The 24,955-nt window shown below is 39.8% G+C and overlaps 1 protein-coding gene across 1 annotated transcript in view; it reads right to left on the bottom strand.

The window, feature by feature from the left end:
- LOC126284662 (putative fatty acyl-CoA reductase CG5065) overlaps positions 1-24,955 on the bottom strand; it is a 154,329-nt gene that overhangs the window by 14,678 nt on the left and 114,696 nt on the right. The gene's annotated exons all lie outside the window — the stretch shown is intronic.

Consider the following 24,955-nt stretch of genomic DNA (forward strand, 5'->3'; position numbering starts at 1 on the left):
AAACCGAGACTCAAACTCAGGACCTTTGCCTTTCGTGACCAAGTGCTCTACCATCTAAGCTACCCAAGCACAACTCACACCCCATCCTCACAGCCCTACTCCTGCCAGTAACGACTCACACCCCATCCTCACAGCCGTACTCCTGCCAGTACCTCGCCTCCTACCTTCCAAACGTTACAGAAGCTGTCCTGCAAACCTTGCAGAACTAGCACTCATGAAAGAAAGGATATTGTGGAGACCTGGCTTAACCACAGCTTGGGGGATGTTTCACAGGAGAGCTTCTGTAAAGTTTGGAAGGTAGGAGACGAGGTACTGGCAAAAGCATGGCTGTGAGGATGAGGCGTGAATCGTGCCTGGGTAGCTCAGATGGTAGAGCACTTGCCTGTGAAAGACAAAGGTCCTGAGTTCGAGTATCAGTTTGGCACACAGTTTTAATATGTCAGTAAATTTCATAACTGTAGTTGTTGATAATGAAGATGATATGATTTTTTATTTCAGTGTAATGTAAGAATTTCACTATACAGTAAAATATATACTTAAATGCCTTTGCATAATCTTTAAACGAATGCCTAACAGATGGTAGGAATTATTAGAGATATAGCTGCCTCTGAAATATAGATTAATTATGCATGGCATTGTCAAGCACCAGGAAAAAATGGCATTCCATGGGTTGGAGTGTGGAATGTTAGATCCCTTAACTAGGTAGGCAGGTTAGATAATTTAGTAAAGGAAATGAATACATTGAAGTTAGGTATAATGGGAATTAGTAAAGTTCAGTGACAAGAAAAACGGGACTTGTGGTCTGGTCTTTATACATTTATCAATGCAAAATCAAACAAAGGTAATATGGGAGTAAATGTCTAATAATGAATGAGAAAACAGGAATTCATACAAGCTACTACAAACTAGTGAATGCATCATCATATCCAAGACGGACATGAAGCAAACAGCCACGACGTAGAATTTATTGCAATCTAGGTTCGCAAATAATGAAGAGAGTGAAAGAATATATGAAAAAATAAAGGAAATTATTCAGATAGTTAAGGAAGATGAAAATTTAATTGAGGTAGGTGACTGGAACTCAGCAGCAAGAAAACGGAGAGAAGGAAAACTAGTGGGAGAACATGGACTGGGTAAAGGAATGGAAGAAGAAGTCAACTGGTATAATTTTGTACACTGCATAATTTAATCATCACTAACACTTGATTTAAGAATCATAAAAGAAGGCCGTATATGTGGAAGAGATACAGTGACACTGGAAGATTTCAAATTGCTTACCTAATGGCAATACAGTGATTTCAAAACCAGATTTTAAAGTATAAAACATTTCCAGGTGCAGATGTTGGCTCTGACAACAATAAAGCTGCAAAATTGGAGGAAGGTGGGAAATAAAGCAGATGAGACCTTAATAAATTGAAGGAACCAGAGGGTACTGAGTTCCAGAGGGAGCATTAGGCAACATATGATTGAAATGGAGGAAAGGAATAAAATAGAAGACAAATGAGAGATGAAATGGAACAGGTGACACAGGATCACATACGCTAAAAAACAAACTTAGCAGAAATATCTAGTTAAAATAGGAGGTATTGAATTTAATTGGCAACAGGAAAAATATAAAAATGCAACAAATGAAATAGATGAAAAAGAATACTTGTATAGGTGTCTAAAAAATGAGATTGATAGAAAGTGCAAAATGGGTAAGCAGGAACGGCAAGAGGACAAATGCAAGGTTGTAGAAGCATGCATATTTAGGGGAAACATAGATGACACACATGGGAAAATTAAACAGACCTTCAGAGAAAAGAGAAACAGCTATATGAATACCAGGAGCTCAGTTGGAAAGCATGGAAAGCCAGTACTAGGTAAAGAAGGGATAAATGAAAGGTAGCAGGAATATATAAAGCATGTATGAAAGGGAACCAAACTTGAGAACAGTATTACGGAAAGAGTTGAGGAAGTGGGTGAAGTTGAGTGGGGTATTTGATACTGCATGAAGAATATGTCATAGCACTTAAAGACCACTGGAGTAGATGACATTCCCCAAAGAATTAGTGAGATCATTGGGAAAGCCAGCCATGACAAAATTATTCCACCAGGTTTGCAAGTTGTATGATACAGTGAAAGTAGTCACTCTGCTCATGGCTGTTAAAAATATTTATTGCAATTGCAGTGGAGGCTTACAATAAATTACAGAATATAAGAAACATTCAAGAAACCAAATCACAAGTTTTGAATCCTGCTATGATGTAAAAATAAAATTATGTTTTGAAATTGACTGGCGAAGTGAAGCCAATATGGAATCACAACAAGTTATTGGCCAAAAACTATAGTGGAACAAATGATTACTCAATTTTTGCTAAAGAAGATTGTGAGTTGAGAGTCAGAAGTCAGTTACTAACAAGGGAAACTCCCCATTGCACCCCCCTCAGATTTAGTTATAAGTTGACACAGTGGATAGGCCTTGCAAAACTGAACACAGATCAATCAAGAAAACAGGAAGAAGTTGTGTGGAACTATGAAAAAAATAATCAAAATATACAAACTGAGTAGCCCATGCATAAGATAGGCAACATCAAGGAGAGTCTGAGCTCAGGAGTACTGTGGTCCCGTGGTTAGCATGAGCATTTGTGGAACGAGAGGTCCTTGGTTCAAGTCTTCTCTCTAGTGAAAAGTTTAATTTTTTATTTTCAGACAATTATTATCTGTCATCCATCAGTCCAATGTGAGGTAACTGCGCCGTAGTATGGGGACGCTACACCCAAACAAACATCGAAACGCACAACGTTAGTCAACTACAGCACACAGAAGAGAGAGTATTCCTGCTAACGAGGCTCCCTGGCTTGCAGTTGACTGTTTGCTACTTTGGACAAGAGTCCATTTAAAATGTGAGATGTATTCCATGGGCAATACGAATCCAGCAAATATAGTGGACAGACGGGCATATAATAATTGTCTGAAAATAAAAAATTAAACTTTTCACTCGAGAGAAGACTTGAACCAAGGACCTCTCAATTAGCAGCTGCTCATGCTAACCACAGGACACTATCCTTGATGTTGCATATCGTGCACATGGACTACTCAGTTTGTATATATTGCTTATTTTTTTCATAGTACCACACAACTTCTTCCTGTTTTCTTGTGTAATGAGCTGTTTTTAAATGGACAATGCAAGCCAAATGGTATATGTGTTTCATTAAGACCACTGATGTTATTATATTTCAATAAAACGAAATATATTTGGTGACAAAAATATGCATTTCCTTGGAGTCACAGGATGGATTTAAAATACCTTCACTGATTTGAGAAATAACCTCAGAAAAAGTAGGCCTCTTGAAAGAAATGTATAAGGCAGGAAGAATTGTGTAAGCCAACACTGTCTGTAGGTGGCCCCCAATAAAATGTTGATTCTGCTATGTTCATTATGGTTAGTTATTATTTTACACATATTGTGTGATTTTCCTTTTGAGAAATCTCTGAGTATGGAGCATACAAACCATCAGTGACTGACACAATTTTCATCTTCTTATTGTCCATACTTTCTAAGACATAAACTACTTTTGAAGTGCGAAAATGTACTAAAACAAATTAAATGAATAGAAATGCACCACACTGTACAACATGCTTGTAGTGAGACAGTCACAATTCCTGGAACCCATAGCACATGGTCTCTGGCTTGCTGAGGAGCACCGCAGTCCTGGGCCCATGGATAAACCACGAAAATCTGCTGCATTATGCCATACACAAACAGACCCAGCCTGGGATAGATTGGTGAGATTATATCCAATGTACAGGGCCTACATGTTAGTGGGAACCGAATGGCTTCATATCAGCAGGCCCAACCCATTACAGATACCCACAGAAATGGCCTTCGGCTTTTGCCCATCAAGGAAATCCACTCATATGGCTAGCTAGTCATGAGCCACAGCCATCATGTTGATGAAATGAGACCATGATGATCAATTCATGCAATTGATAACTCATTAAAACACTCTGAGAATCAATAATAATGAGGATAGGTAGCAACTCACCCTAAAGATGGTTGTTGAGCTACAGAAAGGCATGTAGAAAAGACAGTCACACTCACAACTAAATTTTTCAGCCATAGCTTTTGTCAGAAAATGAGAGTACACATACATTCAGACTATCACTGAGATACTACTCTTGCACAAATGACCACTGCCTCTGACAGCTGTGTCTACAGTCTCTGAGAATTAGATCCAAACAAACCACTCCTCGTGCCTCCCAGCTTCTCATCGTGAGCTGCTATGCCAGTAGCAAAAAGTGGTGGCAGCACTGACTTCAAGCTGAGGGGAGTGGTACCAATGGGAGAAGCAGTAGGAATGAGGAAGTAGGGAACCAGTGCACATACTCAGCTGCACCCAACCAGCAACAATGTTTGACATATCAGTAAACAAACAATTTTATCTACTGAGATAAAAAATTAGACTTTTCCAGTGTTTTTCAAATTTCCTTGATATTTCCCTGCTTTCCCTCATGTGTCTGAAATTCCCTGTTTTCCCTGATTTCCAGAACCTGTGGCAACCCTGCATTATTATCATATACTGCCTAGCTTTGGGAGTGAAAGGAAACAAAGAAGGGGAAAATATAGTGTTATGGTGTTAACGTGGAATGTTTAATACTTTATTATCATTATTATTTATGTTACTTTTTGGCTAAATACCTACTCTGTGCTATCTAAGTAATTCTGTAGTGTTCAGAATGTTTGCCATAACATGTACTTCTTAATTAAGTTTGTTTTAGGAATTTCTTTAATCTCCTTTGGTAATTTATTGTACAGTTTGATTCTGTGGTAGGAAATGCTGTTTTGAGATTTATGTTTACTCTTTCTTGATTAATGTAAATTCAGTCTAGATTTTGTTCGATAGTCATGAACAGAGCTGTTTCTGCAGTAATTATCAATCCTGTTTTTTACATTTACAACTGATGGTCAAATTTACTTAGATGGTGTACTAAAAAATCCCCAGCGTTTTGAACATATCTTTACAATGTGCTTATCTACCATTTTTGCTTATTACTCTCATTGTATTTTCCCATAGTTTGAAAAGTGTGTTCAAATTTTCTCAGTGACTATAATATTGCTGTCATCAACAAAGAGAAGGACCAAAACTAGTGGTGAAGTCATTGATGTATTTCAGGGACAGTACTGGGTTAAAATGATACCCCAAGGTACAACTATAACAAAACATTTTGGCTCTTTTACTAAAACTTTGGACTTACATGGAGTATATGCTACCTCTACTCTTTATATGCTACCTGCTAGGCATGATCGGAGCCAGTCATTAGGTATCCCTCTTATTAGTAATGCTGTTGCATTCAGGGATGAGTAAGTGGTGTGATAGACCAGTAGGCCCAATGGAAACACTGTTGGCAGTAAAAAATGAATATATTTAATTCCAGTACATGGCATGTCATGTCTCAGTAAGGCAAATATGCCTCACTCTGTTGTCCCTGGCTGACGCTGACATGAGTGGTTCCTTTTGCTCTTAATGCATTGTAGGCACCCTGCAATGCTGACATAAGACCACGGCAAACTGGCAGCTTCTAGAGTCTGTGGCATAAATGGTGTCACACTTCCATCCCCAGCACAGAGCCCTGGGGGCCCCCCGGCTCTCCACACAGGTTTACCACAGTGGCACACGGAGACAGCATGCATGAGCTTTGACACGCTGCCCTCTGGTAGGAAGCAGACAGGAGCTCAGTGATGGCAGCAGTGGGCACAGAGGGCAGGTTGGCAGGGCTGTTGTACCATGTTCCAAGAGGAAAATTAGTGCCAACAGCAACAGGCACAGCCTGGTCTCAAACCCATGGCTGCTGCCAGCAAGACCCAATTGTCTCGCAGCCTAGCAAGAGCCTTAGCATAGTGCTAGTGCTGCTGGACTCCAGTGATGAGACAATGTCTTCTGCTTCAAAATCTAGTCATATTCGTATTGCTCCAAGGTGCATTTGTTTTGCTAAAACCTGGCCTCTAATCACTTTACCTATAAAAAGGGAAACAAGGGACTTGCACTTGTGTGGTGGCATTGACCCACCTGCTACAGTGATTACAGCTGTGCGGTGCAATTTTCCGATGAGTGCAGCTAGCCTTGTTTCACAATCACCTTACATGTATGTTATTCTGACTCAAATATCATCACACTTGTTGATACAAGCCTGTGGCTGTTAATTTAAGACTCCACAGTGGCCTTATCAATACTTCTCGTTATTTTAGTTAAAAGCTGTGTAGCAGCATTACACTGATTTCCTCCACAAAGAAGACTTGGCCCATTGGATCTTATTTCAATCATGTTTCCTGCTAAAATTACTTCCCCCTTAATCTATAGATAAATACAATTATTATTAGACCAGTTATTCCTATTTACAACATAGTTGCCATATTAATCCTGAACCTAACTATATATTCTCCAGCCCTCGCTTGAGGAATTTGGTGCATAGGAACTTGAATTGGATAAGGTCTTTGAAAGACTCATTGTCTCAGCTATGTAAAGGAAAAGCCAAGCAAAATCAAAATCACTATGTCACTAAGAATTGGGATACTCAACGTCATGGTTACTTGACATCTGTCATACCTATGTTGCCTTACATGCTGCAACAACTTTTCTTCTGTGATTTGCCCCTCTTATGTAGCTATCCTCTGACTCAATGATGGTCCACACTGTCCTTAAAAGTGTTGTTAAGGAAGATAAGGTTCTGTCTGGACAGCTCCAGAGGTTTGTCTGGCTAGTACAGCTGTGGCTGTGTTACACTCAGGAGAGTAACTGCCATTGTAAGGGCTGGTAAATGAAACATATATCTTTTAACATCACGTTTAGTCCCACTGATCAACAACCTGCTACCTTCTAAGTTTAAGTGTCATGTGTTTTACCTGCTCACAGCAATTAATAACACTACCATGTTCTCGTATACTGAATATATCCAATGAATCCCGCTTTCTGAAAATATGATTTTGACTCTATCACCTCTTTCTGACATGGAGGTCCATCAGCTCCACCTCTGAACAACTGCATGATACATGCACTTCCACCCATTGCAAATTCACACAATGGGCATGGGTGACCATCCTGCTCTGGCACTGCTGGTGCTCACCCTCGATGACTACCACATTTAGATCTCCACCTTCTGACACTAGCAACACCCCCTATTCTTTCACTTGCACAAACTTTCCCACTGTTGCTAATTTTGCTGCATGGGTGTGCACTATGTAACATTTCAATAATTCATGCTTGCTCACTTCTGGTATCCTCACTTTTATGTATAAACATGCATTATACATTGTCACTTCCACTGTCGCACTATGGTTGTAGGATAGCAATTTCTGGCTACCTAGTTCTGTTACTATCTGTAATTCTCATGATAATTCCCCTTGTACCACCCTCAACCCCCTCAAATACTGCTCCAGTAACAGCAAGACCAGACATAAGTGTCAGTGAAGTGCCTGATGGCCTTCCTCCAGCAAGCTTGTCATTTTTAATGTTGCATCCCAAATACTACCCATAGAGATTACAATAATGTTGTCAGCATTATCCTTGCAACCAGTAGCTGGATCAGTGCTTGTACAGTTTCCAAATATCAGTTCAAAGCACTAGGTGATGTTCTGGCATAATCCACAACTTCCCTGGTTGTTGTTGTTGTTGTGGTCTTCAGTCCTGAGACTGGTTTGATGCAGCTCTCCATGCTACTCTATCCTGTGCAAGCTGCTTCATCTCCCAGTACCTACTGCAACCTACATCCTTCTGAATCTGCTTAGTGTACTCATCTCTCGGTCTCCCTCTACGATTTTTACCCTCCATGCTGCCCTCCAATGCTAAATTTGTGATCCCTTGATGCCTCAAAACATGTCCTACCAACCGATCCCTTCTTCTAGTCAAGTTGTGCCACAAACTTCTCTTCTCCCCAATCCTATTCAATACCTCCTCATTAGTTACGTGATCTATCCACCTTATCTTCAGTATTCTTCTGTAGCACCACATTTCGAAAGCTTCTACTCTCTTCTTGTCCAAACTAGTTATCGTCCATGTTTCACTTCCATACATGGCTACACTCCAAACAAATACTTTCAGAAACGACTTCCTGATACATAAATCCATATTCGATGTTAACAAATTTCTCTTCTTCAGAAACGCTTTCCTTGCCATTGCCAGTCTACATTTTATATCCTCTCTACTTCGACCATCATCAGTTATTTTACTTCCTAAATAGCAAAAGTCCTTTACTACTTTAAGTGTCTCATTTCCTAATCTAATTCCCTCAGCATCACCCGATTTAATTTGACTACATTCCATTATCCTCATTTTGCTTTTGTTAATGTTCATCTTATATCCTCCTTTCAAGACACTGTCCATTCCGTTCAACTGCTCTTCCAAGTCCTTTGCCGTCTCTGACAGAATTACAATGTCATCGGCGAACCTCAAAGTTTTTACTTCGTCTCCATGAATTTTAATACCTACTCCAAATTTTTCTTTTGTTTCCTTTACTGCTTGCTCAATATACAGATTGAATAACATCGGGGAGAGGCTACAACCCTGTCTCACTCCTTTCCCAACCACTGCTTCCCTTTCATGTCCCTCGACTCTTATTACTGCCATCTGGTTTCTGTACAAATTATAAATAGCCTTTCGCTCCCTGTATTTTACCCCTGCCACCTTCAGAATTTGAAAGAGAGTATTCCAGTCAACATTGTCAAAAGCTTTCTCTAAGTCTACAAATGCTAGAAACGTAGGTTTGCCTTTTCTTAATCTTTCTTCTAAGATAAGTCGTAAGGTCAGTATTGCCTCACGTGTTCCAACATTTCGACGGAATCCAAACTGATCCTCCCCGAGGTCCGCATCTACCAGTTTTTCCATTCGTCTGTAAAGAATTCGCGTTAGTATTTTGCAGCCGTGGTTTATTAAACTGATAGTTCGGTAATTTTCACATCTGTCAGCACCTGCTTTCTTTGGGATTGGAATTATTATATTCTTCTTGAAGTCTGAGGGTATTTCGCCTGTCTCATACATCTTGCTCACCAGCTGGTAGAGTTTTGTCATGACTGGCTCTCCCAAGGCCGTCAGTAGTTCTAATGGAATGTTGTCTACTCCGGGGGCCTTGTTTCGACTCAGGTCTTTCAGTGCTCTGTCAAACTCTACACGCAGTATCGTATCTCCCATTTCGTCTTCATCTACATCCTCTTCTATTTCCATAATATTGTCCTCAAGTACATCGCCCTTGTATAAACCTTCTATATACTCCTTCCACCTTCCTGCCTTCCCTTCTTTGCTTAGAACTGGGCTGCCATCTGAGCTCTTGATATTCATACACGTGGTTCTCTTCTCTCCAAAGGTCTCTTTAATTTTCCTGTAGGCAGTATCTATCTTACCCCTAGTGAGATAAGCTTCTACATCCTTACATTTGTCCTCTAGCCATCCCTGTTTAGCCATTTTGCACTTCCTGTCGATCTCATTTTTGAGATGTTTCTATTCCTTTTTGCCTGCTTCATTTACTGCATTTTTATATTTTCTCCTTTCATCAATTAAATTCAATATTTCTTCTGTTACCCAAGGATTTCTAGCAGCCCTCGTCTTTGTACCTACTTTATCCTCTGCTGCCTTCACTACTACATCCCTCAGAGCTACCCATTCTTCTTCTACTGTATTTCTTTCCCCTATTCCTGTCAATTGTTCCCTTATGCTCTCTCTGAAACTCTGTACAACCTCTGGTTCTTTCAGTTTATCCAGGTCCCATCTCCTTAATTTCTCACATTTTTGCAGTTTCTTCAGTTTTAATCTACAGGTCATAACCAATAGATTGTGGTCAGAGTCCACATCTGCCCCTGGAAATGTCTTACAACTTAAAACCTGGTTCCTAAATCTCTGTCTTACCATTATATAATCTATCTGATACCTTTTAGTATCTCCAGGGTTCTTCCACGTATACAACCTTCTTTCATGATTCTTAAACCAAGTGTTAGCTATGATTAAGTTGTGCTCTGTGCAAAATTCTACTAGGCGGCTTCCTCTTTCATTTCTTAGCCCCAGTCCATATTCACCTACTATGTTTCCTTCTCTCCCTTTTCCTACACTCGAATTCCAGTCACCCATTACTATTAAATTTTCGTCTCCCTTCACTATCTGAATAATTTCTTTTATTTCATCGTACATTTCTTCAATTTCTTCATCATCTGCAGAGCTAGTTGGCATATAAACTTGTACTACTGTAGTAGGTGTGGGATTCGTATCTATCTTGGCCACAATAATGCGTTCACTATGCTGTTTGTAGTAGCTTACCCGCATTCCTATTTTCCTATTCATTATTAAACCTACTCCTGCATTACCCCTATTTGATTTTGTGTTTATAACCCTGTAGTCACCTGACCAGAAGTCTTGTTCCTCCTGCCACCGAACTTCACTAATTCCCACTATATCTAACTTTAACCTATCCATTTCCCTTTTTAAATTTTCTAACCTACCTGCCCGATTAAGGGATCTGACATTCCACGCTCCGATCCGTAGAACGCCAGTTTTCTTTCTCCTGATAGCGACATCCTCCTGAGTAGTCCCCGCCCGGAGATCCGAATGGGGGACTATTTTACCTCCGGAATATTTTACCCAAGAGGATGCCATCATCATTTAATCATACAGTAAAGCTGCATGTCCTCGGGAAAAATTACGGCTGTAGTTTCCCGTTGCTTTCAGCCGTTCGCAGTACCAGCACAGCAAGGCCGTTTTGGTTAATGTTGCAAGGCCAGATCAGTCAATCATCCAGACTGTTGCCCCTGCAACTACTGAAAAGGCTGCTGCCCCTCTTCAGGAACCACATGTTTGTCTGGCCTCTCAACAGATACCCCTCCGTTGTGGTTGCACCTACGGTACGGCCATCTGTATCGCTGAGGCACGCAAGCCTCCCCACCAACGGCAAGGTCCATGGTTCATGGGGGGAGGACTTCCCTGGTAAGTTTCTGAAATGTACATGTGTTGTTCAACACACCACTCTCCAGACTCATGGTCTGCATGTAATGCCACTACATTGTTGATCTATTTGCCTCTGCTAACCCCTTCATGGCTTCTGCAATTTCATTAAATTTTTCCCCATCACTTGCATCTGCTGTCCCAAATATGATCTTCAAAATTCTCCCCCCCCCCCTTCCCCCCACATCTATCCATCTCTCTTTTACCTTACTGGGTTCATGTGATGTGCCGAATACCTCTTGCATCTGCTCTTTTAACTTCTAATCATACATGTGCTGTAAGTAGCTTCCTGTGTTTCTTGGAAAAATCTCTAAGCAGCCTGTTACTATTTGCTAACTGTTGCACCCCTGAAAACAGCTTTTCAAGTCTCCTTACCTCATTCCATAACTCCGAAACATTAAACACTAAACTCATTGACCATCTGTGACTGGATAACACTGTGTCTTGTTGTCTGGAAAATACAACTCCACCATCCAGGTGATGGATCTTGCAGTGCCCTCACTGTGCCTCTAGCAAAGAGGTATAGTACTACCAAAACTATCATTCTTCTCATCCGGCCCTTCTCCATATGGAAACATGAGGGCAGGGACCATTGTCACCTACCCTCCCTCAGAAGGCTGCTGTCTCTGACAGCACATCTCTGTACACTACAGATAAATCCTATCCTAACAAAACATACAATCTTAACTAAAATAACATTAACAACCCATACTATACATGAGAGAAAAAAAACCTAAAAATACAAAAGCACAATACATATTGACTATTTCCTTGGCCTCAGTACATATCAAGCATAAGGTATCTAGACCTCCTCCTCCTGTTGTTTATTCCTTCATTTCTTCTTCTCTATCTCTTTCCTCACTCTCATTCCCATCTCTTGTGGAATCACTTCTGGTGCAACCTTGAATAGTTGTAGATGCCCAACATTCACAAATGTTATACTTATTGACAACTGCAACTTTACACTTACTGGTGAAGTGGTCACAATCACATGGTATTGGTCCTGGTACTGTGTTACAGACTTCTTTGTTTTCTCCTTCAAAGTTTATGGACTTGATAACACCACCAATTATGCTACTATGTACTGTTGTTAACTTTCTCACCAGCTTCACTTTGTCTTCTTGCTTCTCCAGTGACTTTGTATTCACTCACTGAATCATTCTCCATGCTTCCCTCATGAACTCACCATTCCTGCTTCCTTTCTGTCCAGTCATGTAGAATGATGATAGTATCTTTTTCCTATACACCCCTTCAAATTGTGAGAACCCTGTTCTAATGTTTACCTTGGAGTTAGATAAACTCACTACAGAGGATAGATGTGTGGCCTAAACTGAATGGTGTGCATTCGCAAAATAACCAAGCATATTTCCAACTGTCCGATGAACTCATCTTTCTATTAGCCTGAGGATGAAGTTGACTTATTCTTAATTTTTTGACTCTTGATAACAAACAAAACCCTTTCACAGGTCTGACATTAAGTTTGTCTTCTGGTCCATAATTACTGTCCCCAGCATTCCGAACTTCAGTATGCACCTATTCACCAATTACTGAGCCACTATGACAGCCAGTTGGTGCAGCATCAGCAACATCTCTATGTAATGATGAAAATGGTACATTATGCCCTGCACAAAATCGTTATATTGGTGCTCATGCTTGTGCGGTCATATGGACCATGACCAGAGCTGCAGTCAAGCAGGTTACATTGGTGTTCAACTGTGCTAATATGTCTACTCCAATGAAACTAAATTGTTCCATCACCTCCGACAGTACCTGCTTTCAATTCAAATCTGCTTGCTGTTCAGACTCTATACAATTTCTAACATACTGATAAACATAATTCTTCCTTCCCTTCAACCAGTATTTTTCTGCCACTCTTTGACTCATTGACCTGCATCCTCCATGGCTCTACAATAAATCATCATGCATTTCGTGTAATACTTCTTCCTGTGAAACAACAACCCTCGTTCCGAACTTAGTCTCTCTACACAACATTCCTTCACACATATTGAAATGCTGCTACTTGCCTTATCATTTACATTCCTTGTCACCACACTGTGCAGCCTACCATTCCTCAAGGTGCTGACTTAGAGCTTGTGCTATCAGTATCTACTTGCTCATCCCAACTGCATTTCTTCATTTGTTCCCTGGTTTGTGGATTACTTCATATTCAAATGCATCGAGTTCTAATGTCCACCTCATCATTCTACTGGCTGAGTCCTTTAAACATAGTAATCACTTCAAAGCAGCATCCTTCAACTTCCTACCATGCAGGTAACACCAGAAGTATGTTAACTCTGTACACTAAGCTAACTCTCTCTGTCTCCATTGTAGAGTAATTCCATTCCACTCCATTCAGCTACCTCAATGCAAAAGTGACAGGATGCTCCTGGTTGTAGACTTCCTGACTTAATACATGCCTAAGATCATGATTTGACACATCAAGTGGTAATATGAACTCCTTCTGAAAGTCTAGAAACACTAAAACCAGACTTAATATTAACTTCTTTTTCAATTTGACTAGCACTTCTTGGCTTTTTCTTCGACCACTCAAACTTAATATACTTTTTCAATTACTGAAAAGTTGTTGTGCTACACCTGCAAATCCTCTCACAATAATGATTTGTGAGACCCAGAAAAGATTGCAAATCCTTGGTTGTTCCTGGTACCAGAAAATCTTGCACTGCTTGTATTAATCTAGGCTCACACCATTCTTATTAATGATGTAGCCTAAATAATTGACTTCTTTCAGCTCAAAATGATATTTTCCAGTACTTGAGCACTGAATGAGCTGCTTGAAACCTCTTGAACACTTCCCTCAGTCTTTGCCTATGCTCCTGGATTTTCTTTGAAAGGACTATTATGTGACTGATATACACTTGTATGGCTTTAATACTTTAAGCACCCCATCCAGTAACTTTTGGAATGTTGCTGGTGTGTTTCTTTAACCCAAAATACATCCTTCTATATTGATAGTGCCCCAAAGGTGTTGAAAATCCCATTTTCAGTCTACCCTGTGGAGCAACTTCTAAATGATGGTATCGACTCTTCCAGTTTATTGTTAAGTACTGGCATTATCCTACTTTATCTACTGTTTCTGCACTATTTGCAATTGGGTAGGCATATGTCATAGTCATACTGTTCAAATCACAGTAATTGTAACAAAAGTGATACTGTTTCAAGCCATCCATAGTCTTCTTCACCATGAATACAATTCCAACCCCCTACCCCACCCATGAGCTACTACTTTCATCTGTTATCCCAACTGTTGCAGTGATCATGTTATTTTTAAAAAAAAAATCTCCGTTTTCAGCAATCTTTCACCTCTGGAATCTCTACAATCTTTCACATCTGGAATCTCTATTGTGAACAACAATGTTCCTTTCAGTGACTTAACTACCTAAGCAAGAAAAATTGTCTACATTGACAGGTACTGTCTTGCCTCCATTCCTCTCTTGTATGCGTATAATACTATGTTTCACCAAACAACACACAGTATCTAACACTTCACCATCTCCCAGCAGTTCCACTATACATAATATATTAACTGGTATGTCAGGCTCCACATTCACCTGTAGTGACTTTCCATGCCACTTGACAGACAGTCATGTGAATTAAGCCTTAATGTCATTGCTCACAGTTTAACTGGATTGTGTTGTACATTAGATGCTCCTCATGACAGATTAACATTGACAACAGCTTCCCCTTGCTGGAATGTTATCCTGCTAAAATCCACTACACATCATCAAAAGTCGATTGTGGCACGATGTTGATGCAAAAACCCTAATGCTAGGATCACGCTGTAGTCCTCACTTACATGTAGCTCCATTTCCATACATTGCCTAAATTAGATTAGCTGAAATGAGAAATTCATTATTACTGATCCCAGTGCTCATACACAACTTGTAGTATGTTGGGTTCCAATGCCTCCTACCTACCAACTCTCTTGAGACTGCTAACACATGCACTCCCGTGTCCAACAACTCTTTATACTCCCTACCATTTATTGTACCAATTATGGCATATTCCACTTATCCATTTGTTTTCACTGAAATTCTTTTCACTGGGTACTCCTGTAGGCAGCTCTAAGTTTAATGTACATTTCCTACTGTACGAACCACCTTTTCCATTACTGCTATATCCCTATCAATGACCTCCTCTACCCCCTACTTCTGTCTCAATGAATTGTTGGTAGCCTAAGCTAATTGAACTGTTGGTAAGCCATGCTATCCCCATCATTCCTTTGTGGCTGGTAGTATTGTCTTTGCATAAGCCCTCAATTGTGTCTGATCCCTTACCCCTGTTGACCTTCTGATTTCCTCATACTCCAATGCTAATCTAACCCATGCATGGAGATCTTTGGGAATCCCAGTGCACACCCTCCTCAACATTTCTGGTGCTAAAACTCTAGTTTCTCATCCTCCTGTCATACCATTTTGTTCACCTCCTCACTCTGAGACAATTCATAAGTGTGAACATGTTGTTGTTTTTGTTGTGGTCATCAGTCCAGAGACTGATTTGATGCAGCTCTCCGTGCTACTCTATCCTGTCCAAGCTGCCTCATCTCCCAGTGCCTACTGCAACCTACAACCTTCTGAATCTGCTTAGTGTATTCATCTCTTGGTCTCCCTCCACGATTTTTACCCTCCACACTGCCCTCCAATGCTAAACTGGTGATCCCTTGATGGCTCAGAACATGTCCTCCCCGAGGTAAGCTTCTACCAGTTTTCCCATTCATCTGTAAAGAATTTGTGTTAGTATTTTGCAGCTGTTACTTATTAAACCGATAGTTCGGTAATTTTCACATCTGTCAACACCTCCTTTCTTTGGGATTGGAATTATTATATTCTTCTTGAAGTCTGAGGGTATTTATCCTGCCTGATACATCTTGCTCACCAGATGGTAGTGTTTTGTCAGGGCTGGCTCTCCCAAGGCTATCAGTAGTTCTAATGGAATGTTGTCTACTCCTGGGGCCCTGTTTCATGTAGATCTTTCAGTGCTCTGTCAAACTCATCACACAGTATTGTATCTCCCATTTCATCTTCATCTATGTCCTCTTCCATTTCCATAATATTGTCCTCAAGTACATCGTCCTTGTATAGACCCTCTATATATTCCTTCCACCTTTCTGCTTTCCCTTCTTTGCTTAGAGCTGGGTTTCTATCTGAGCTCTTGATATTCATACAAGTGGTACTCTTTCCTCCAAAGGTCTCTTTAATTTTCCTGTAGGCAGTAACCTATCTTATCCAAAGTGATATATATGCCTCTACATCCTTACATTTGTCCTCTAGCCATCCCAACTTAGCTATTTTGCACTTCCTGTCAATCACATATTTGAGACGTTTGTATTCCTTTTTGGCTGTTTCATTTACTGCATTTTTATATTTTCTCCTTTCATTAATTAAATTCAATATTTCTGTTACCAAAGGATTTCTACTAGTCCTTGTCTTTGTACCTATTTGATCCTTTGCTGCCTTCACTGTTTCATCTCTCAAAGCTACCCATTCTTCTTCTACTGTATTTCTCTCCCCCCATTCTTGTCAGTCGTTCCCTAATGCTCTCTCTGAAACTCTCTACAACCTCTGGTTCTTTCAGTTTATCCATGTCCTATCTCCTTAAATTCCCACATTTTTACATTTTCTTCAGTTTTAATCTACAGTTCATAACCAATAGATTACTGTCAGGCTTCACATCTGCCCCTGTAAATGTCTTACAATTTAAAACCTGGTTCCTAAATCTCTGTATTACCATTATATAATCTATCTGAAATCTTCCAGTATCTCCAGGCCTCCTCCATGTATACAACCTTCGTTCATTATTCTTGAACCAAGTGTTAGCTATGATTAAGTGTGAACATACAATTTACTAATTCTATGTGCAAAGTTCTCTGCTATGTCATTAAGCCTTTTACACACCCTGAGTGCTGTTTTGTTTCCTATATCTCTGCTCCAATCCCTGTCTCAGTTGGTCAAAGGTTTCTGCATTGTGTAACACTTCTGTGCACCATATGAACAATTTCAGCTCTCCCATTAAACACACCCTAGCAAACTGCTACAACTGTTTATTTGACCAACTCATTTCACCTGTTGACTTGAGATGCTCATCAAACGCTAACACATCCACAGACAACATACCAGAAAAGGGAGAAACAAGGTTGACAACAGCCAGATCCACTCCTGAAGTCTGCGACTTCAACAATTCTATCTCCTCATCTTTCACTAGCATTATTCAGCTGCCCCTAACTGAGCTAACTGATTTACTAATGACTCTATAGCCTCATGTTTGGTGACACCCAGTGTGTTATATTTCACCATTGTCTCATCGCTACTAATTTTTATGACTCAGAAATAATAAATTTAAAAACAAAAAAAAACACAAAAACAGTAACTCAACAGTAACATAGATAGAACACTCTGCAGCTGTTTGTATGATGAGCCACGTGGACTCTCCACATTGTCTAGCTGTGCACCCAAAATTATTATATGTCAAACAAACCACTGCTACACATTCAGCACAAGGGGCAGGATGTGAAGGTAAATTATGCTGAGTGCAACATATAGGCACCAACCATTCATCTCCAGCATTACCACTGAGTTGCAACATATCCACTGGTACCTCAGGTCTTACAGAGGTAACCCTTGTATAATCATGCCCCATAAATTTTGACCCCATGGCTGGCACCACACAAGAGCAACAATGTCTCACTCACCCTAAACAATGATAATGCACACTGTCACTTGGACATTGCGCTGTGGGAGAAGGAATGTTTGCTGTGAATTCTGGTGACATCCACACCCCTGATATCACTCTGTAGAATGGTTTTGCACTCAGGGGGTGGGGCGAGTGAGTGAGTGGTTGTGACAGGCCAGCAGGCCCAGTGGAAACACTGTTAACAGCAAAGAATGCCTTTATTTAATTTCTACACATGATGTGTCACAGCTCAGTGAGGCACACACACCTCATTCTATTTTCCTCAGCCACTGCTAATGTATCGATGTTGGCTTCTACCCTGGATGCCATATAGGCTCAAAGAAGGCCGGTTGTAGGCCAGTGGCCCCTGGAGGCCATAGCTGTGATGTCAGCAACATTCTACTTCCCTCAGTAGCTTGGAGCCTTGGTGGGCCCTTGGCTCTGCTTGCATTTAGCGCTACAGCACACAGAGACAGCTGTGGGTGGGCTTCGACTTCCTGCCGTCTGGCAGGAGTCAGAGGGTGGCTGGTGCTGAAGTACTAATTCCCACAAGGAACTCAGTACTGGTGGCAGCAGGCATAGATAGCACATTGATAGGGCTGTGGCATCAAGTCCTCTGATGAACTTAACACTAGTGGCAGCAGGCACAGCCTGGTCTTGAACCCATGCTACTGCTAGCCATGCCCAGCCATCATGCTGCTTGGCATGACCCTTGGCATGATGGTGGTGCTGCTGGACTCTGATGATGAGGAAATGGCCTCTGCCTCAAAATCTAGACATATTTATATCACTCCAAGAAGCATTTGTTTTGCTAAATCTGTGCCCCTAGTCACAATGCCCGTAACAAGAGATTTGCCCTGGTGTGGTGACATCACCCCACCTGCTACAATCATTACTGCTGTGTGGTGCAGGTTTCTGGAGAGCATGACTAACCTCATCTCTCAATCCCCTTATGTGTGTATTATTGTGATCTACAAGCTGCCACACTTGTGGCTACAGGCCTGTGGCTGTTAATGCAATGCTTCATGGTAGCTTTCTCACTACTTCTCATTATTTTAGCTAAAAGCCTGGCAGCAGCATTATGTTATCTTTCCTAGTAGAATGTCATGGACAACAGTATCAAAAGCCTCAGGAAGATATAAAAATATGTCTGTGATACATTTGTCTTTCTCAAGATCATAAAGTAACACTTTTGTGAATTCTATGACTGATTCTGTACTTCTGCACCTTCGAAACCAAACTGTGAATCATTTAAAAGGTTTGTATTTATTGAAGTACCTCATAACTGATTCTGTTATTTTTGAAAATAGTGATAGCAGGTAAATCGGCCAGTAATTTTCTATGTCTTCTCCATTACTTTTCATTAGAAGAGATATAACTCTTGCCTGCTTTAAATACTTTGGAAATTTCCCTGATGTGAAGACTTCAATTTATTATGTTTCTACACTCTCTGTCCATTGTTTCAGTACACATCATTTAAGCGTACTAACTTTTTATTTTTTTAGTTTTTGTACAAAATTACTGCCTCCATGCTGTGTGATTGGTAGCAACATTATTGTACTTAGTGTATAATTATTTACAGGTGTTGTATTTGGTTTTAGGAATTTTTTCTGTAACTTCTCTGCAATACTTGAACAGCATTCATTCACATAGTTTGCTAGTTGGTGTGGTTCAGTTATTACTTTATCCCTCTCTTTCATCAGTATATTATTATGCCTGTGTTTGTGTCTCTCTGTTTCCTTTTTTTAATCCCTGACTGATTTTCTTTTATTCACTGTGTTGTATATTATTTTCTCATTAAATGACTTTTTGCAGCAATCAGCATGTTCATATAAATCTTTTTATATACATAATATAAATTCAAAGACCCTGGTTCATTATAACTCTTTTTCATGGAACTGCTGTTTACCATTTGTTTATGTGAAACATTGATACTGATGTGGATACTTTCGGAAATGTCTTTCCAAAATTCAGTCTAAATAGTGTAGAGAATTTCAAGAATCCATTTTTACGCTAGTTTCTCTATACACTTCATTCCAGATTTGGTAGTTCTTTTGAAAAATTTTGATTTCTGACAAATATCTTTTGTAAGCTTGCAGTTTCAGGAATTTTTTCATACCTAATTTTCTGTTATTTTTTGGCAGAAATGGTCTGATAGTCCAAGATGTTTTACAGCTACATCACACTTTTCCATGTCAGTACTGTCTATATTTGTTGTCACATGGTCAACTGCTGATGCAGTTATTATGTTGACCAACAGAGACATTCCAAAACTGTGAAGAATATTTATGAGGATGCTACTAGTTTCATTTATGATATTTGTGTTTATGTCTGCATGCAAGATGATATTGAATTTTGAACTTGAGATTTTATCTATTAACTCCAGTTAATTTATTGAAAAAGTGTTCTCACTACCAGTGGGAGACTGATGCACAAACAAAAGGATTAATTTCTTGATTTATCAAGATATGTTAAGTGAATAGCTGACACTTTGAAGTGTCTGTCTTTAGTATACAAGACATGACCTTAGTGTACTAAGGTCATGTCATGTACACAAACTACTGTGCTGTTCAAAGGTTGGAGCTAAATTTCAAATTGTTGTATTTTATTTTTTATTGATTGCATGTTTTTCTGAAGGATTGTTAAGTTTGTGAAATGGTCCATGTTGCTTTTCCCAGTTGTTTCTTTTTCTTTACAACATGTAGTATGTGTATCATTGATGTGTTATAATCTTCTTTTGAGTGACTGTTTCAGACATTTTTCACTGCTGAAAATATTTTTAGGCAGAGGAGCCTGTCATCTGACTTTATCCTAAAAGAAGAGCTACTTCTCCTACCTTGACAACAGTCATTTGACCATTAATGGCCCGAGACCCACCTGCAGTTCCATTTCCACAAGAGAGACTCTTCTGTTTGCCCAATGTTCTCCCCACTACATCTCCACAGCGAAAATATTTCTACAAGACTGGCAACAAATCCTTCTCTTCACCACCCTCTAACATCTCCCACATTTCCCACTCATGGTCAAAAGAAGAATTAAGTTTAACTTTAAAGCAATCATCAAGTTTGCCAATGAAACAAGATTTATTCAACATTTTTAACTCCCACCACAACAGGATCATGGAATAGTTCCATTCAAAAGTAATCACCACACATGTTATGAGATTTGTCCAACTGGGAGATGAGACACTAAATTCTTGTTTCATAGAACATGGTTGCCTGCTAATGGATCCATAACTACACCCACTCTTGCACTTCATCTGAATGACACCATGTCCACACATATCTTTCTTCAGGTCTCTAAAGATGTGAAAATCACAAGATCAAAGATATATGGAGGATGTTGCAGTGTTTCCCAACCAAACTGCTAAAGTGTACCTCCATCCAATTGGCAGTGTGGGGGTGGGCACTATCATGCAACAGCATTCATGGGCATTTTTACTTTATGGCATGATTCAAATTTCTGCGGACTATCTTCATAGCACTGTACACTGATTGTGGTTTCACACTCAAGAATCTTGATAAGCACAAGGCCCTGCAGTTGAAAAGTAGGTCTCTGTGACCTTCCCAGGATTTGTGAACAGCTTTGGTTCTCTTTGGTGTGGGAGATGTGAGATGTTTCCACTGTTGGTTTTGCTGTTTGCTCAGGGCTTTTGGGATGCTGTCAGATGGAATCATCCAGTTACACAACAATGCCCATGCTCACACTAACAATTGGACAAAGGCTACACTACAGCCCAGATCTTTCTTTGGCAAGTTGAAGAAATGCGTGGACATTGGTTTCAGTCAGATGAGGAAGTGAGGTTGTGGATTTGTGAGTGGCTGAATGCATTCTACAAAAGAGGAATTGATTGTCTTGTCTCCCAGTGGGATAAGTGTCTTATTGCATGTAGTGATTAATGTTGAATGGAATGATTCCACGGTCTCACTGTGGCAGGTGTTAAAGTTTCAAATATAAGCAAAACTGACGCACTAAAAGTTTTTATGCTATTGTCTTTTTTTTAATGAGTCAGTAGTTTCTTTGTTTTTAGAGAATTTGCTTTACCAAAACTGTTTGGTTAGGTTTTTAAATGCTTTGGAACTCTGAAAATTTAGGCCTAGATAGCATTTATTTAATTAGTAGAGGATACAAAATGGGTTGAGAAATACAAATTAGAAACATCTAATTACACTTTTAGGGTAAGAATAGGTTTACTGAAGCTATTAGCTGCCTTGATCTAACGAAATGTGTACTATTAAGAAAACTTAAATGTGGTTTTCAATGTTCATGTCATGCAAGCTTCTGGCATACTTCAACACAGCCAGTACTTCAAGTCACACAATTTGTTTTTAAGAAAAAGCACAATTGGAGCAGACATTACAGCAAACATACAAAACGAAACAAATTTAAATTTACCAATATTTATTCTTAAATAAGGAAGTATTTTTTATGGAGGAAAGTAGTTGTGTGTCTCATTCAGATGCCATCTTGGGATACACTAGTGTCTTGGATATTCTAATATCTTGGATATAATAGTTTCTGTGAACTGCAGGGATGGGAAATTGCTGACCAACATACCCTTGCCCACTGTTACCATCCTTTACTTAACCTCTGTTAACAACACAATGTCCCTTTCTTAAAATTTTCTCTCCTTACTTCTTACTTTTTTACCTTCACCTTTCCCTCCCTCTTTCTTCTCTTGTCTCCCATCTCCATCTGTACTTCTCTGGTTTTGCCTCACATCTTCCTCCAGTTTCCCCTAGTTCCTAATTGCAATATTCTCTTCTCTTTCTCTTAATCCACATTTACTTCTCACTCTTCTATCACTCTTGCATACTATCCTTGACTCTTTCTCTGCCAGCTTTCTCCCATCATCCCCACAACATATGGATTACTCTCAAACTGATGTCTGAGTAACCTGCCTATAAACCTATTTCCTCCCTGAAGATGAAGCTAACAGTTGTAAAAGCTAGGACAGTTTCTCTATTTTTATATGAATCTTTCAGCAGCTCTAAAAGTCTGTCTCCTGAAAGTAAGTACTTGCGATCCCAATCTATCATAATTTTGTAGTTTTCACAAGTGGGTTTTCATTTTGATAAAACTAGATGAAAAAGCACTCAGTGTAAAGAAATACCTTAGTTATAGCACATAGGGGTAGGCCAGATTATTTCTGTTCCAGCTGTGGAGGACAATATTTCAGAAACAGATAGATTACTACTCACCATAATCTATGTCCGCCCTGATAGCTGAGTGGTCTGCATGACGGAGTACCATCCTACGAGCCCGGGTTCAATTCCCAGCAGGGTTGGGGATTTTTCTCTGCTCAGGGACTGGGTGTTGTGTTACCTTAATCATCATTTCATCCCCATCCAGTGCACAGGTTGTCTAATGTAGTGTCGAATGTAATAAGACCTGCACCAAGGCAGTCGGACCTGCCCCATAAGGGGCCTCCTGGCCAATGATGCCAAACGCTCATTTACATTTTACCATAATCTATGCTTTTCATAGTATTGTAGTTATTCTAGTCTGGAATTTCCATTGTTTTGACTTTGCCTGCTGTGAAAGGCTTTTATATGGTTCTTTCTGAGGTGTGAGTGTGTGAGTGTGTGAGTGCCAACAAGCTTATGTGTTGAAGGGCCATCAACATCACTCACTTTGAGCGGATTGGGCTAGTCACAGATACCAACATTACTAGCCCCATAGTGAATCACCTTGTTGAGGCAGTTGAGCAAACATTACACATCCAGTGGCAGCTCCTCATGGTTTGTTGGGTGTATAGGTTCTTGTCTGACCCATGTTTACCAGTATTCCACCTTCCCTGTGAATAACTTTTGTACCCATGGGCCACAAATCTTTTTGGTATCTTCAGAAAACAAGACATTGTGGTACTTGTTGGGGACCAGATATACTAATCCCTATTGTTGCCCCTGTGGAGGTAGTATATTACTGGAGTACCAGAAGAAGACTGGCCAGATCGTATTTATCAATCTATTTCACAAGAACTCCACAATTATTTTACCTTATACACCAATGAGTCTAAACAATCGTACAAGCTTAGGTAGATTTTCTGTAGTTCTCTTCATCATGTTCTCAAGATCCACTTGCCAAACAAAGTCACTATTTGTGATGCAGAGATACGTATAATATTTAAGACACAAGAGTGTAAAAGATGTATTTCAGCTACAAAATTCCTTATTTGCTTGAAATTACTGTGCATGCTTCCATTCACCCAATGCATGTAGTCAACAGAGCAACCAGATTATATCATTTAGAATACCTTTATCAACTTGCAACTTCAAAGGCAGATGGTGAAATTCTATTGGGTACCAGGACATGATGGGATTTGGGGAAACAAAGTGGGAGATGCAACAGCCAAGTGTGTCTGCATGCTACCTACTGTTGCAGAGTTTAAAGTAGCCATATGTGCAGTGACCACTGAGGCACAACATCATACATCACATGGAGCAATTGAGTGTGAATGAAGAACAACACATTGTGACTGGTGTAGTCTGTAGCCTGGCAGTGTTGTGGCTCACTCCAGCCACAAAGGTAAAATCCAAGGCAGTTCAGAAGGTAACCTCCATTTGGCTGTAAATAAAAAGCTTGCATAGAAAAATAATTCTACATCTCAAAACTACAGCATATAAGTGTTTGTTGTAATGGCTTGCTTAAGTTTCTTTGAAGTTTCACAGTAGACATCTGAAGTGATAATCCTACCATGCTCTGTAAATTCAACCACCAAAACTTCCTTGGCATCCCTAAAAAACATAGCCATAACCTTCTCTCTATGTCATGAATATTTATTCAATCACTTTCAAAAAATTGGATCCACTGCCGCACAACACTTCCACTCGTAATATTCGGATCATATACAATACACAGTCGATAATGCAGGTCAGCTGCTGAAATTTTTTGCACTGAAAGAATTCATATTACTGCTTGCACTTCATATTTTGTGGGAGTTTTTATTACAGTGGTCATGTCTTGAGGTTACAACAAGTGACCACATGAAAGAACAAGATACATACTTTCACAATTGGACTCTTAACATGTCAGAGAACATGCAGATGTGACAATGGCCACATTCCACAAACACATACTACTGACACACTAGAACAATGGTTACTTTCTGAACTGCCCTTGTAAATGCCTTCTCAGTATCCTCTAGATTGAGCATTTCCCTGAGACACATGTATTGCTCCTTCAACCAATGTGCAGTGCCTATGACATAAGACTATTTGTGTGGCACATTTTAGAAGAGTGAGCCCAGTCTGTATATGGGAGAGCAGTTTGTAATTTATCTGCTGAATTTGCCCATTAGGTGATAA

The sequence above is a fragment of the Schistocerca gregaria genome, chromosome 8, assembly GCF_023897955.1.
Source record: "Schistocerca gregaria isolate iqSchGreg1 chromosome 8, iqSchGreg1.2, whole genome shotgun sequence".
NCBI lineage: Eukaryota > Metazoa > Arthropoda > Insecta > Orthoptera > Acrididae > Schistocerca > Schistocerca gregaria.